The sequence below is a fragment of the Salvelinus alpinus genome, chromosome 38 (assembly GCF_045679555.1).
Source record: "Salvelinus alpinus chromosome 38, SLU_Salpinus.1, whole genome shotgun sequence".
In the NCBI taxonomy this organism is placed as follows: domain Eukaryota; kingdom Metazoa; phylum Chordata; class Actinopteri; order Salmoniformes; family Salmonidae; genus Salvelinus; species Salvelinus alpinus.
Window position 1 is genome coordinate 20,001 of NC_092123.1, and position 14,626 is coordinate 34,626.

Below are 14,626 nucleotides of genomic sequence, written 5' to 3' on the forward strand. Positions count from 1 at the left end.
AAAATCCCTCAGATAGGACCAAAAAAGTGTCTGGAGCAATCTGTCAGGGTAAGAGTGACAACAGGTCCACATGTCAAAATGGGGGAAATCTTAGCAAAAGGCTTAATGGTTATTCATGAGAATCCTGTTGTTGTATTTTTGAGTGTATCATGGGATCTCACCTGAAATCTGTGGCTTGCCCACAAACCTGTAACCTATGCTACTGTTGCCTATAGAGCTAGAAGGATGGATAACCAGGTGTGTAAATGTGTGAGGTGAGATAGATGGCCTGCAGTCCTATCCCAAATGGACACCTGATCCCTATGTACTTGTGGAGATCTGAGAGGATGTGATTGGTATATGAAACACGAATAAACTTCCACCTCCGGAGGGGTCAAAAAAATGAATTTTCGTTGTCGGCAGGATTCGAACCTGCGCGGGAAGATCCCAATGGATTTCTAGTCCATCGCCTTAACCACTCGGCCACGACAACTGTGACAGTAGAATTGTTTGTTAGAAGTGAAGGGCCCGGCAGGCATAGCCTACAGCAAACGATAATGTAATAACTGAAGGATAATGTAGTAAGTCACTATAATGCATTAACTTCATGAAATGTTCCCCTCATTCAGTTGTTATTAAGTACTGCTTTTTCTTATTTTCTTTGCCCAGCTCCAGAAGGTTGAGAGGGATAATTTACTAATTGTTATTTCACTGTGTGAAGTTGTTATTTCATCTTCTGATTATTACTGCAAAGCAGCATGACTCCTGCGCGAGAGGCGCTAAACAACTGTCAGAAGTGGGATTTGAACCCACGCCTCCAGGGGAGACTGCGACCTGAACGCAGCGCCTTAGACCGCTCGGCCATCCTGACTGCTGGACAGTAACTGGGTTTCGGGTTAAAGAGTAGAAGACCAGTAAATGACCAGTAAATAAAGACCAGTAAATGCACGATACTGACTTGCACTTTCAATAGTCATTTGTTTTTATCAATTACAAGCTCCAGTCATTGATTTAACCTCAATATGGCCTTCAATGGGAAACGCGTAGAAAATCGTCATTGATTGAGCGCTAAAGTGGCCTCAGAATATGGACATTCTGATATAAATGATCAAATTGCTCAGATAAGACCGAAAAGGTGTCTGGAAGTATCAGCAACCATCAGGGTAAGAGTGACAACAGGTCCACATGGGGGAAATCTTAACAAATGGCTTAATGGGTATTTGCAGCGCAATCTTGTTTTTATTTATTTTTAGGGTTTAACAAGGCAGCTCACCTGTGACCTGTGGCTTGACTTTAGATGCGGCGACTTCGATCATCCTGAAGACTATATTTTTGTTCTTCCCGCCAATACAATCCACTGACAACGACCGACGAGTTGTGCCTTCCGAGATGCCTTTTGTTATTTGCCTGTTTGGGAAATTGCGCGATTCTTGCAATTCTCTTTCAGCCTCTCATCAACTAGCTGTTTTTGCAGAATGTTACAAATACGATAGTTATTCACTAGTCATATTAACTAGGTGTTATTTCCATTACCGTAAGTCATTTATTTATCAACTGGTTTTCAACAAAGCAGCATGACATGCAGGCGCTAAAGAGTTGTCAGAAGTGGATGTCGAACACACGCCTCCAGGGGAGACTGCGACCTGAATGGCTTAATGGTTATTTTCAACGCAATCGTGTTTTTATTATATTTTTCGGGTTTAACAAGGCATCTCACCTATGACGTGTGGCTTGACTTTAGATGCGGCGAGTTCGATTACCCTGCAGACTATAAAAGTGTCTTCAGAATATGGCCATTTTGACATGAATATAAAAATCCCTCAGATAGGACCAAAAAAGTGTCTGGAGCAATCCGTCAGGGTAAGAGTGACAACAGGTCCACATGTCAAAATGGGGGAAATCTTAGCAAAAGGCTTAATGGTTATTCATGAGAATCCTGTTGTTGTATTTTTGAGTGTATCATGGGATCTCACCTGAAATCTGTGGCTTGCCCACAAACCTGTAACCTATGCTACTGTTGCCTATAGAGCTAGAAGGATGGATAACCAGGTGTGTAAATGTGTGAGGTGAGATAGATGGCCTGCAGTCCTATCCCAAATGGACACCTGATCCCTATGTACTTGTGGAGATCTGAGAGGATGTGATTGGTATATGAAACACGAATAAACTTCCACCTCCGGAGGGGTCAAAAAAATGTATTTTCGTTGTCGGCAGGATTCGAACCTGCGCGGGAAGATCCCAATGGATTTCTAGTCCATCGCCTTAACCACTCGGCCACGACAACTGTGACAGTAGAATTGTTTGTTAGAAGTGAAGGGCCCGGCAGGCATAGCCTAGAGCAAACGATAATTTAATAACTGAAGGATAATGTAGTAAGTCACTATAATGCATTAACTTCATGAAATGTTCCCCTCATTCAGTTGTTATTAAGTACTGCTTTTTCTTATTTTCTTTGTCCAGCTCCAGAAGGTTGAGAGGGATAATTTACTAATTGTTATTTCACTGTGTGAAGTTGTTATTTCATCTTCTGATTATTACTGCAAAGCAGCATGACTCCTGCGCGAGAGGCGCTAAACAACTGTCAGAAGTGGGATTTGAACCCACGCCTCCAGGGGAGACTGCGACCTGAACGCAGCGCCTTAGACCGCTCGGCCATCCTGACTGCTGGACAGTAACTGGGTTTCGGGTTAAAGAGTAGAAGACCAGTAAATGACCAGTAAATAAAGACCAGTAAATGCACGATACTGACTTGCACTTTCAATAGTCATTTGTTTTTATCAATTACAAGCTCCAGTCATTGATTTAACCTCAATATGGCCTTCAATGGGAAACGCGTAGAAAATCGTCATTGATTGAGCGCTAAAGTGGCCTCAGAATATGGACATTCTGATATAAATGATCAAATTGCTCAGATAAGACCGAAAAGGTGTCTGGAAGTATCAGCAACCATCAGGGTAAGAGTGACAACAGGTCCACATGGGGGAAATCTTAACAAATGGCTTAATGGGTATTTGCAGCGCAATCTTGTTTTTATTTATTTTTAGGGTTTAACAAGGCAGCTCACCTGTGACCTGTGGCTTGACTTTAGATGCGGCGACTTCGATTATCCTGAAGACTATATTTTTGTTCTTCCCGCCAATACAATCCACTGACAACGACCGACGAGTTGTGCCTTCCGAGATGCCTTTTGTTATTTGCCTGTTTGGGAAATTGCGCGATTCTTGCAATTCTCTTTCAGCCTCTCATCAACTAGCTGTTTTTGCAGAATGTTACAAATACGATAGTTATTCACTAGTCATATTAACTAGGTGTTATTTCCATTACCGTAAGTCATTTATTTATCAACTGGTTTTCAACAAAGCAGCATGACATGCAGGCGCTAAAGAGTTGTCAGAAGTGGATGTCGAACACACGCCTCCAGGGGAGACTGCGACCTGAATGGCTTAATGGTTATTTTCAACGCAATCGTGTTTTTATTATATTTTTCGGGTTTAACAAGGCATCTCACCTATGACGTGTGGCTTGACTTTAGATGCGGCGAGTTCGATTACCCTGCAGACTATAAAAGTGTCTTCAGAATATGGCCATTTTGACATGAATATAAAAATCCCTCAGATAGGACCAAAAAAGTGTCTGGAGCAATCCGTCAGGGTAAGAGTGACAACAGGTCCACATGTCAAAATGGGGGAAATCTTAGCAAAAGGCTTAATGGTTATTCATGAGAATCCTGTTGTTGTATTTTTGAGTGTATCATGGGATCTCACCTGAAATCTGTGGCTTGCCCACAAACCTGTAACCTATGCTACTGTTGCCTATAGAGCTAGAAGGATGGATAACCAGGTGTGTAAATGTGTGAGGTGAGATAGATGGCCTGCAGTCCTATCCCAAATGGACACCTGATCCCTATGTACTTGTGGAGATCTGAGAGGATGTGATTGGTATATGAAACACGAATAAACTTCCACCTCCGGAGGGGTCAAAAAAATGTATTTTCGTTGTCGGCAGGATTCGAACCTGCGCGGGAAGATCCCAATGGATTTCTAGTCCATCGCCTTAACCACTCGGCCACGACAACTGTGACAGTAGAATTGTTTGTTAGAAGTGAAGGGCCCGGCAGGCATAGCCTAGAGCAAACGATAATTTAATAACTGAAGGATAATGTAGTAAGTCACTATAATGCATTAACTTCATGAAATGTTCCCCTCATTCAGTTGTTATTAAGTACTGCTTTTTCTTATTTTCTTTGTCCAGCTCCAGAAGGTTGAGAGGGATAATTTACTAATTGTTATTTCACTGTGTGAAGTTGTTATTTCATCTTCTGATTATTACTGCAAAGCAGCATGACTCCTGCGCGAGAGGCGCTAAACAACTGTCAGAAGTGGGATTTGAACCCACGCCTCCAGGGGAGACTGCGACCTGAACGCAGCGCCTTAGACCGCTCGGCCATCCTGACTGCTGGACAGTAACTGGGTTTCGGGTTAAAGAGTAGAAGACCAGTAAATGACCAGTAAATAAAGACCAGTAAATGCACGATACTGACTTGCACTTTCAATAGTCATTTGTTTTTATCAATTACAAGCTCCAGTCATTGATTTAACCTCAATATGGCCTTCAATGGGAAACGCGTAGAAAATCGTCATTGATTGAGCGCTAAAGTGGCCTCAGAATATGGACATTCTGATATAAATGATCAAATTGCTCAGATAAGACCGAAAAGGTGTCTGGAAGTATCAGCAACCATCAGGGTAAGAGTGACAACAGGTCCACATGGGGGAAATCTTAACAAATGGCTTAATGGGTATTTGCAGCGCAATCTTGTTTTTATTTATTTTTAGGGTTTAACAAGGCAGCTCACCTGTGACCTGTGGCTTGACTTTAGATGCGGCGACTTCGATTATCCTGAAGACTATATTTTTGTTCTTCCCGCCAATACAATCCACTGACAACGACCGACGAGTTGTGCCTTCCGAGATGCCTTTTGTTATTTGCCTGTTTGGGAAATTGCGCGATTCTTGCAATTCTCTTTCAGCCTCTCATCAACTAGCTGTTTTTGCAGAATGTTACAAATACGATAGTTATTCACTAGTCATATTAACTAGGTGTTATTTCCATTACCGTAAGTCATTTATTTATCAACTGGTTTTCAACAAAGCAGCATGACATGCAGGCGCTAAAGAGTTGTCAGAAGTGGATGTCGAACACACGCCTCCAGGGGAGACTGCGACCTGAATGGCTTAATGGTTATTTTCAACGCAATCGTGTTTTTATTATATTTTTCGGGTTTAACAAGGCATCTCACCTATGACGTGTGGCTTGACTTTAGATGCGGCGAGTTCGATTACCCTGCAGACTATAAAAGTGTCTTCAGAATATGGCCATTTTGACATGAATATAAAAATCCCTCAGATAGGACCAAAAAAGTGTCTGGAGCAATCCGTCAGGGTAAGAGTGACAACAGGTCCACATGTCAAAATGGGGGAAATCTTAGCAAAAGGCTTAATGGTTATTCATGAGAATCCTGTTGTTGTATTTTTGAGTGTATCATGGGATCTCACCTGAAATCTGTGGCTTGCCCACAAACCTGTAACCTATGCTACTGTTGCCTATAGAGCTAGAAGGATGGATAACCAGGTGTGTAAATGTGTGAGGTGAGATAGATGGCCTGCAGTCCTATCCCAAATGGACACCTGATCCCTATGTACTTGTGGAGATCTGAGAGGATGTGATTGGTATATGAAACACGAATAAACTTCCACCTCCGGAGGGGTCAAAAAAATGTATTTTCGTTGTCGGCAGGATTCGAACCTGCGCGGGAAGATCCCAATGGATTTCTAGTCCATCGCCTTAACCACTCGGCCACGACAACTGTGACAGTAGAATTGTTTGTTAGAAGTGAAGGGCCCGGCAGGCATAGCCTAGAGCAAACGATAATTTAATAACTGAAGGATAATGTAGTAAGTCACTATAATGCATTAACTTCATGAAATGTTCCCCTCATTCAGTTGTTATTAAGTACTGCTTTTTCTTATTTTCTTTGTCCAGCTCCAGAAGGTTGAGAGGGATAATTTACTAATTGTTATTTCACTGTGTGAAGTTGTTATTTCATCTTCTGATTATTACTGCAAAGCAGCATGACTCCTGCGCGAGAGGCGCTAAACAACTGTCAGAAGTGGGATTTGAACCCACGCCTCCAGGGGAGACTGCGACCTGAACGCAGCGCCTTAGACCGCTCGGCCATCCTGACTGCTGGACAGTAACTGGGTTTCGGGTTAAAGAGTAGAAGACCAGTAAATGACCAGTAAATAAAGACCAGTAAATGCACGATACTGACTTGCACTTTCAATAGTCATTTGTTTTTATCAATTACAAGCTCCAGTCATTGATTTAACCTCAATATGGCCTTCAATGGGAAACGCGTAGAAAATCGTCATTGATTGAGCGCTAAAGTGGCCTCAGAATATGGACATTCTGATATAAATGATCAAATTGCTCAGATAAGACCGAAAAGGTGTCTGGAAGTATCAGCAACCATCAGGGTAAGAGTGACAACAGGTCCACATGGGGGAAATCTTAACAAATGGCTTAATGGGTATTTGCAGCGCAATCTTGTTTTTATTTATTTTTAGGGTTTAACAAGGCAGCTCACCTGTGACCTGTGGCTTGACTTTAGATGCGGCGACTTCGATTATCCTGAAGACTATATTTTTGTTCTTCCCGCCAATACAATCCACTGACAACGACCGACGAGTTGTGCCTTCCGAGATGCCTTTTGTTATTTGCCTGTTTGGGAAATTGCGCGATTCTTGCAATTCTCTTTCAGCCTCTCATCAACTAGCTGTTTTTGCAGAATGTTACAAATACGATAGTTATTCACTAGTCATATTAACTAGGTGTTATTTCCATTACCGTAAGTCATTTATTTATCAACTGGTTTTCAACAAAGCAGCATGACATGCAGGCGCTAAAGAGTTGTCAGAAGTGGATGTCGAACACACGCCTCCAGGGGAGACTGCGACCTGAATGGCTTAATGGTTATTTTCAACGCAATCGTGTTTTTATTATATTTTTCGGGTTTAACAAGGCATCTCACCTATGACGTGTGGCTTGACTTTAGATGCGGCGAGTTCGATTACCCTGCAGACTATAAAAGTGTCTTCAGAATATGGCCATTTTGACATGAATATAAAAATCCCTCAGATAGGACCAAAAAAGTGTCTGGAGCAATCCGTCAGGGTAAGAGTGACAACAGGTCCACATGTCAAAATGGGGGAAATCTTAGCAAAAGGCTTAATGGTTATTCATGAGAATCCTGTTGTTGTATTTTTGAGTGTATCATGGGATCTCACCTGAAATCTGTGGCTTGCCCACAAACCTGTAACCTATGCTACTGTTGCCTATAGAGCTAGAAGGATGGATAACCAGGTGTGTAAATGTGTGAGGTGAGATAGATGGCCTGCAGTCCTATCCCAAATGGACACCTGATCCCTATGTACTTGTGGAGATCTGAGAGGATGTGATTGGTATATGAAACACGAATAAACTTCCACCTCCGGAGGGGTCAAAAAAATGTATTTTCGTTGTCGGCAGGATTCGAACCTGCGCGGGAAGATCCCAATGGATTTCTAGTCCATCGCCTTAACCACTCGGCCACGACAACTGTGACAGTAGAATTGTTTGTTAGAAGTGAAGGGCCCGGCAGGCATAGCCTAGAGCAAACGATAATTTAATAACTGAAGGATAATGTAGTAAGTCACTATAATGCATTAACTTCATGAAATGTTCCCCTCATTCAGTTGTTATTAAGTACTGCTTTTTCTTATTTTCTTTGCCCAGCTCCAGAAGGTTGAGAGGGATAATTTACTAATTGTTATTTCACTGTGTGAAGTTGTTATTTCATCTTCTGATTATTACTGCAAAGCAGCATGACTCCTGCGCGAGAGGCGCTAAACAACTGTCAGAAGTGGGATTTGAACCCACGCCTCCAGGGGAGACTGCGACCTGAACGCAGCGCCTTAGACCGCTCGGCCATCCTGACTGCTGGACAGTAACTGGGTTTCGGGTTAAAGAGTAGAAGACCAGTAAATGACCAGTAAATAAAGACCAGTAAATGCACGATACTGACTTGCACTTTCAATAGTCATTTGTTTTTATCAATTACAAGCTCCAGTCATTGATTTAACCTCAATATGGCCTTCAATGGGAAACGCGTAGAAAATCGTCATTGATTGAGCGCTAAAGTGGCCTCAGAATATGGACATTCTGATATAAATGATCAAATTGCTCAGATAAGACCGAAAAGGTGTCTGGAAGTATCAGCAACCATCAGGGTAAGAGTGACAACAGGTCCACATGGGGGAAATCTTAACAAATGGCTTAATGGGTATTTGCAGCGCAATCTTGTTTTTATTTATTTTTAGGGTTTAACAAGGCAGCTCACCTGTGACCTGTGGCTTGACTTTAGATGCGGCGACTTCGATTATCCTGAAGACTATATTTTTGTTCTTCCCGCCAATACAATCCACTGACAACGACCGACGAGTTGTGCCTTCCGAGATGCCTTTTGTTATTTGCCTGTTTGGGAAATTGCGCGATTCTTGCAATTCTCTTTCAGCCTCTCATCAACTAGCTGTTTTTGCAGAATGTTACAAATACGATAGTTATTCACTAGTCATATTAACTAGGTGTTATTTCCATTACCGTAAGTCATTTATTTATCAACTGGTTTTCAACAAAGCAGCATGACATGCAGGCGCTAAAGAGTTGTCAGAAGTGGATGTCGAACACACGCCTCCAGGGGAGACTGCGACCTGAATGGCTTAATGGTTATTTTCAACGCAATCGTGTTTTTATTATATTTTTCGGGTTTAACAAGGCATCTCACCTATGACGTGTGGCTTGACTTTAGATGCGGCGAGTTCGATTACCCTGCAGACTATAAAAGTGTCTTCAGAATATGGCCATTTTGACATGAATATAAAAATCCCTCAGGATAGGACCAAAAAAGTGTCTGGAGCAATCCGTCAGGGTAAGAGTGACAACAGGTCCACATGTCAAAATGGGGGAAATCTTAGCAAAAGGCTTAATGGTTATTCATGAGAATCCTGTTGTTGTATTTTTGAGTGTATCATGGGATCTCACCTGAAATCTGTGGCTTGCCCACAAACCTGTAACCTATGCTACTGTTGCCTATAGAGCTAGAAGGATGGATAACCAGGTGTGTAAATGTGTGAGGTGAGATAGATGGCCTGCAGTCCTATCCCAAATGGACACCTGATCCCTATGTACTTGTGGAGATCTGAGAGGATGTGATTGGTATATGAAACACGAATAAACTTCCACCTCCGGAGGGGTCAAAAAAATGTAATTTCGTTGTCGGCAGGATTCGAACCTGCGCGGGAAGATCCCAATGGATTTCTAGTCCATCGCCTTAACCACTCGGCCACGACAACTGTGACAGTCGAATTGTTTGTTAGAAGTGAAGGGCCCGGCAGGCATAGCCTAGAGCAAACGATAATTTAATAACTGAAGGATAATGTAGTAAGTCACTATAATGCATTAACTTCATGAAATGTTCCCCTCATTCAGTTGTTATTAAGTACTGCTTTTTCTTATTTTCTTTGTCCAGCTCCAGAAGGTTGAGAGGGATAATTTACTAATTGTTATTTCACTGTGTGAAGTTGTTATTTCATCTTCTGATTATTACTGCAAAGCAGCATGACTCCTGCGCGAGAGGCGCTAAACAACTGTCAGAAGTGGGATTTGAACCCACGCCTCCAGGGGAGACTGCGACCTGAACGCAGCGCCTTAGACCGCTCGGCCATCCTGACTGCTGGACAGTAACTGGGTTTCGGGTTAAAGAGTAGAAGACCAGTAAATGACCAGTAAATAAAGACCAGTAAATGCACGATACTGACTTGCACTTTCAATAGTCATTTGTTTTTATCAATTACAAGCTCCAGTCATTGATTTAACCTCAATATGGCCTTCAATGGGAAACGCGTAGAAAATCGTCATTGATTGAGCGCTAAAGTGGCCTCAGAATATGGACATTCTGATATAAATGATCAAATTGCTCAGATAAGACCGAAAAGGTGTCTGGAAGTATCAGCAACCATCAGGGTAAGAGTGACAACAGGTCCACATGGGGGAAATCTTAACAAATGGCTTAATGGGTATTTGCAGCGCAATCTTGTTTTTATTTATTTTTAGGGTTTAACAAGGCAGCTCACCTGTGACCTGTGGCTTGACTTTAGATGCGGCGACTTCGATTATCCTGAAGACTATATTTTTGTTCTTCCCGCCAATACAATCCACTGACAACGACCGACGAGTTGTGCCTTCCGAGATGCCTTTTGTTATTTGCCTGTTTGGGAAATTGCGCGATTCTTGCAATTCTCTTTCAGCCTCTCATCAACTAGCTGTTTTTGCAGAATGTTACAAATACGATAGTTATTCACTAGTCATATTAACTAGGTGTTATTTCCATTACCGTAAGTCATTTATTTATCAACTGGTTTTCAACAAAGCAGCATGACATGCAGGCGCTAAAGAGTTGTCAGAAGTGGATGTCGAACACACGCCTCCAGGGGAGACTGCGACCTGAATGGCTTAATGGTTATTTTCAACGCAATCGTGTTTTTATTATATTTTTCGGGTTTAACAAGGCATCTCACCTATGACGTGTGGCTTGACTTTAGATGCGGCGAGTTCGATTACCCTGCAGACTATAAAAGTGTCTTCAGAATATGGCCATTTTGACATGAATATAAAAATCCCTCAAATAGGACCAAAAAAGTGTCTGGAGCAATCCGTCAGGGTAAGAGTGACAACAGGTCCACATGTCAAAATGGGGGAAATCTTAGCAAAAGGCTTAATGGTTATTCATGAGAATCCTGTTGTTGTATTTTTGAGTGTATCATGGGATCTCACCTGAAATCTGTGGCTTGCCCACAAACCTGTAACCTATGCTACTGTTGCCTATAGAGCTAGAAGGATGGATAACCAGGTGTGTAAATGTGTGAGGTGAGATAGATGGCCTGCAGTCCTATCCCAAATGGACACCTGATCCCTATGTACTTGTGGAGATCTGAGAGGATGTGATTGGTATATGAAACACGAATAAACTTCCACCTCCGGAGGGGTCAAAAAAATGTATTTTCGTTGTCGGCAGGATTCGAACCTGCGCGGGAAGATCCCAATGGATTTCTAGTCCATCGCCTTAACCACTCGGCCACGACAACTGTGACAGTAGAATTGTTTGTTAGAAGTGAAGGGCCCGGCAGGCATAGCCTACAGCAAACGATAATTTAATAACTGAAGGATAATGTAGTAACTCACTATAATGCATTAACTTCATGAAATGTTCCCCTCATTCAGTTGTTATTAAGTACTGCTTTTTCTTATTTTCTTTGCCCAGCTCCAGAAGGTTGAGAGGGATAATTTACTAATTGTTATTTCACTGTGTGAAGTTGTTATTTCATCTTCTGATTATTACTGCAAAGCAGCATGACTCCTGCGCGAGAGGCGCTAAACAACTGTCAGAAGTGGGATTTGAACCCACGCCTCCAGGGGAGACTGCGACCTGAACGCAGCGCCTTAGACCGCTCGGCCATCCTGACTGCTGGACAGTAACTGGGTTTCGGGTTAAAGAGTAGAAGACCAGTAAATGACCAGTAAATAAAGACCAGTAAATGCACGATACTGACTTGCACTTTCAATAGTCATTTGTTTTTATCAATTACAAGCTCCAGTCATTGATTTAACCTCAATATGGCCTTCAATGGGAAACGCGTAGAAAATCGTCATTGATTGAGCGCTAAAGTGGCCTCAGAATATGGACATTCTGATATAAATGATCAAATTGCTCAGATAAGACCGAAAAGGTGTCTGGAAGTATCAGCAACCATCAGGGTAAGAGTGACAACAGGTCCACATGGGGGAAATCTTAACAAATGGCTTAATGGGTATTTGCAGCGCAATCTTGTTTTTATTTATTTTTAGGGTTTAACAAGGCAGCTGACCTGTGACCTGTGGCTTGACTTTAGATGCGGCGACTTCGATTATCCTGAAGACTATATTTTTGTTCTTCCCGCCAATACAATCCACTGACAACGACCGACGAGTTGTGCCTTCCGAGATGCCTTTTGTTATTTGCCTGTTTGGGAAATTGCGCGATTCTTGCAATTCTCTTTCAGCCTCTCATCAACTAGCTGTTTTTGCAGAATGTTACAAATACGATAGTTATTCACTAGTCATATTAACTAGGTGTTATTTCCATTACCGTAAGTCATTTATTTATCAACTGGTTTTCAACAAAGCAGCATGACATGCAGGCGCTAAAGAGTTGTCAGAAGTGGATGTCGAACACACGCCTCCAGGGGAGACTGCGACCTGAATGGCTTAATGGTTATTTTCAACGCAATCGTGTTTTTATTATATTTTTCGGGTTTAACAAGGCATCTCACCTATGACGTGTGGCTTGACTTTAGATGCGGCGAGTTCGATTACCCTGCAGACTATAAGAGTGTCTTCAGAATATGGCCATTTTGACATGAATATAAAAATCCCTCAGATAGGACCAAAAAAGTGTCTGGAGCAATCCGTCAGGGTAAGAGTGACAACAGGTCCACATGTCAAAATGGGGGAAATCTTAGCAAAAGGCTTAATGGTTATTCATGAGAATCCTGTTGTTGTATTTTTGAGTGTATCATGGGATCTCACCTGAAATCTGTGGCTTGCCCACAAACCTGTAACCTATGCTACTGTTGCCTATAGAGCTAGAAGGATGGATAACCAGGTGTGTAAATGTGTGAGGTGAGATAGATGGCCTGCAGTCCTATCCCAAATGGACACCTGATCCCTATGTACTTGTGGAGATCTGAGAGGATGTGATTGGTATATGAAACACGAATAAACTTCCACCTCCGGAGGGGTCAAAAAAATGTATTTTCGTTGTCGGCAGGATTCGAACCTGCGCGGGAAGATCCCAATGGATTTCTAGTCCATCGCCTTAACCACTCGGCCACGACAACTGTGACAGTAGAATTGTTTGTTAGAAGTGAAGGGCCCGGCAGGCATAGCCTACAGCAAACGATAATTTAATAACTGAAGGATAATGTAGTAACTCACTATAATGCATTAACTTCATGAAATGTTCCCCTCATTCAGTTGTTATTAAGTACTGATTTTTCTTATTTTCTTTGCCCAGCTCCAGAAGGTTGAGAGGGATAATTTACTAATTGTTATTTCACTGTGTGAAGTTGTTATTTCATCTTCTGATTATTACTGCAAAGCAGCATGACTCCTGCGCGAGAGGCGCTAAACAACTGTCAGAAGTGGGATTTGAACCCACGCCTCCAGGGGAGACTGCGACCTGAACGCAGCGCCTTAGACCGCTCGGCCATCCTGACTGCTGGACAGTAACTGGGTTTCGGGTTAAAGAGTAGAAGACCAGTAAATGACCAGTAAAATAAAGACCAGTAAATGCACGATACTGACTTGCACTTTCAATAGTCATTTGTTTTTATCAATTAAAAGCTCCAGTCATTGATTTAACCTCAATATGGCCTTCAATGGGAAACGCGTAGAAAATCGTCATTGATTGAGCGCTAAAGTGGCCTCAGAATATGGACATTCTGATATAAATGATCAAATTGCTCAGATAAGACCGAAAAGGTGTCTGGAAGTATCAGCAACCATCAGGGTAAGAGTGACAACAGGTCCACATGGGGGAAATCTTAACAAATGGCTTAATGGGTATTTGCAGCGCAATCTTGTTTTTATTTATTTTTAGGGTTTAACAAGGCAGCTCACCTGTGACCTGTGGCTTGACTTTAGATGCGGCGACTTCGATTATCCTGAAGACTATATTTTTGTTCTTCCCGCCAATACAATCCACTGACAACGACCGACGAGTTGTGCCTTCCGAGATGCCTTTTGTTATTTGCCTGTTTGGGAAACTGCGCGATTCTTGCAATTCTCTTTCAGCCTCTCATCAACTAGCTGTTTTTGCAGAATGTTACAAATACGATAGTTATTCACTAGTCATATTAACTAGGTGTTATTTCCATTACCGTAAGTCATTTATTTATCAACTGGTTTTCAACAAAGCAGCATGACATGCAGGCGCTAAAGAGTTGTCAGAAGTGGGTGTCGAACACACGCCTCCAGGGGAGACTGCGACCTGAATGGCTTAATGGTTATTTTCAACGCAATCGTGTTTTTATTATATTTTTCGGGTTTAACAAGGCATCTCACCTATGACGTGTGGCTTGACTTTAGATGCGGCGAGTTCGATTACCCTGCAGACTATAAAAGTGTCTTCAGAATATGGCCATTTTGACATGAATATAAAAATCCCTCAGATAGGACCAAAAAAGTGTCTGGAGCAATCCGTCAGGGTAAGAGTGACAACAGGTCCACATGTCAAAATGGGGGAAATCTTAGCAAAAGGCTTAATGGTTATTCATGAGAATCCTGTTGTTGTATTTTTGAGTGTATCATGGGATCTCACCTGAAATCTGTGGCTTGCCCACAAACCTGTAACCTATGCTACTGTTGCCTATAGAGCTAGAAGGATGGATAACCAGGTGTGTAAATGTGTGAGGTGAGATAGATGGCCTGCAGTCCTATCCCAAATGGACACCTG

General features: G+C 42.2%; 16 non-coding genes across 16 annotated transcripts; all 16 read right to left on the minus strand.

Annotated features, from left to right (window-relative positions):
- Positions 1-390: 390 nt before the first annotated feature.
- trnas-aga (transfer RNA serine (anticodon AGA)) lies at positions 391-472 on the minus strand. Its single transcript has one exon. It is a non-coding gene; the product is annotated as a tRNA-Ser (tRNA).
- A 295-nt stretch (positions 473-767) lies between these two features.
- Positions 768-850, minus strand: trnal-cag (transfer RNA leucine (anticodon CAG)). Its single transcript has one exon. It is a non-coding gene; the product is annotated as a tRNA-Leu (tRNA).
- A 1,331-nt stretch (positions 851-2,181) lies between these two features.
- Positions 2,182-2,263, minus strand: trnas-aga (transfer RNA serine (anticodon AGA)). Its single transcript has one exon. It is a non-coding gene; the product is annotated as a tRNA-Ser (tRNA).
- Positions 2,264-2,558: 295 nt separating this feature from the next.
- On the minus strand, positions 2,559-2,641 carry trnal-cag (transfer RNA leucine (anticodon CAG)). The gene has a single exon. It is a non-coding gene; the product is annotated as a tRNA-Leu (tRNA).
- Positions 2,642-3,972: 1,331 nt separating this feature from the next.
- On the minus strand, positions 3,973-4,054 carry trnas-aga (transfer RNA serine (anticodon AGA)). Its single transcript has one exon. It is a non-coding gene; the product is annotated as a tRNA-Ser (tRNA).
- Positions 4,055-4,349: 295 nt separating this feature from the next.
- On the minus strand, positions 4,350-4,432 carry trnal-cag (transfer RNA leucine (anticodon CAG)). The gene has a single exon. It is a non-coding gene; the product is annotated as a tRNA-Leu (tRNA).
- A 1,331-nt stretch (positions 4,433-5,763) lies between these two features.
- trnas-aga (transfer RNA serine (anticodon AGA)) lies at positions 5,764-5,845 on the minus strand. The gene has a single exon. It is a non-coding gene; the product is annotated as a tRNA-Ser (tRNA).
- A 295-nt stretch (positions 5,846-6,140) lies between these two features.
- trnal-cag (transfer RNA leucine (anticodon CAG)) lies at positions 6,141-6,223 on the minus strand. The gene has a single exon. It is a non-coding gene; the product is annotated as a tRNA-Leu (tRNA).
- A 1,331-nt stretch (positions 6,224-7,554) lies between these two features.
- trnas-aga (transfer RNA serine (anticodon AGA)) lies at positions 7,555-7,636 on the minus strand. Its single transcript has one exon. It is a non-coding gene; the product is annotated as a tRNA-Ser (tRNA).
- A 295-nt stretch (positions 7,637-7,931) lies between these two features.
- Positions 7,932-8,014, minus strand: trnal-cag (transfer RNA leucine (anticodon CAG)). Its single transcript has one exon. It is a non-coding gene; the product is annotated as a tRNA-Leu (tRNA).
- Positions 8,015-9,346: 1,332 nt separating this feature from the next.
- Positions 9,347-9,428, minus strand: trnas-aga (transfer RNA serine (anticodon AGA)). The gene has a single exon. It is a non-coding gene; the product is annotated as a tRNA-Ser (tRNA).
- A 295-nt stretch (positions 9,429-9,723) lies between these two features.
- trnal-cag (transfer RNA leucine (anticodon CAG)) lies at positions 9,724-9,806 on the minus strand. Its single transcript has one exon. It is a non-coding gene; the product is annotated as a tRNA-Leu (tRNA).
- A 1,331-nt stretch (positions 9,807-11,137) lies between these two features.
- trnas-aga (transfer RNA serine (anticodon AGA)) lies at positions 11,138-11,219 on the minus strand. The gene has a single exon. It is a non-coding gene; the product is annotated as a tRNA-Ser (tRNA).
- Positions 11,220-11,514: 295 nt separating this feature from the next.
- Positions 11,515-11,597, minus strand: trnal-cag (transfer RNA leucine (anticodon CAG)). Its single transcript has one exon. It is a non-coding gene; the product is annotated as a tRNA-Leu (tRNA).
- A 1,331-nt stretch (positions 11,598-12,928) lies between these two features.
- trnas-aga (transfer RNA serine (anticodon AGA)) lies at positions 12,929-13,010 on the minus strand. The gene has a single exon. It is a non-coding gene; the product is annotated as a tRNA-Ser (tRNA).
- Positions 13,011-13,305: 295 nt separating this feature from the next.
- trnal-cag (transfer RNA leucine (anticodon CAG)) lies at positions 13,306-13,388 on the minus strand. Its single transcript has one exon. It is a non-coding gene; the product is annotated as a tRNA-Leu (tRNA).
- Between the last annotated feature and the right edge of the window lie 1,238 nt (positions 13,389-14,626).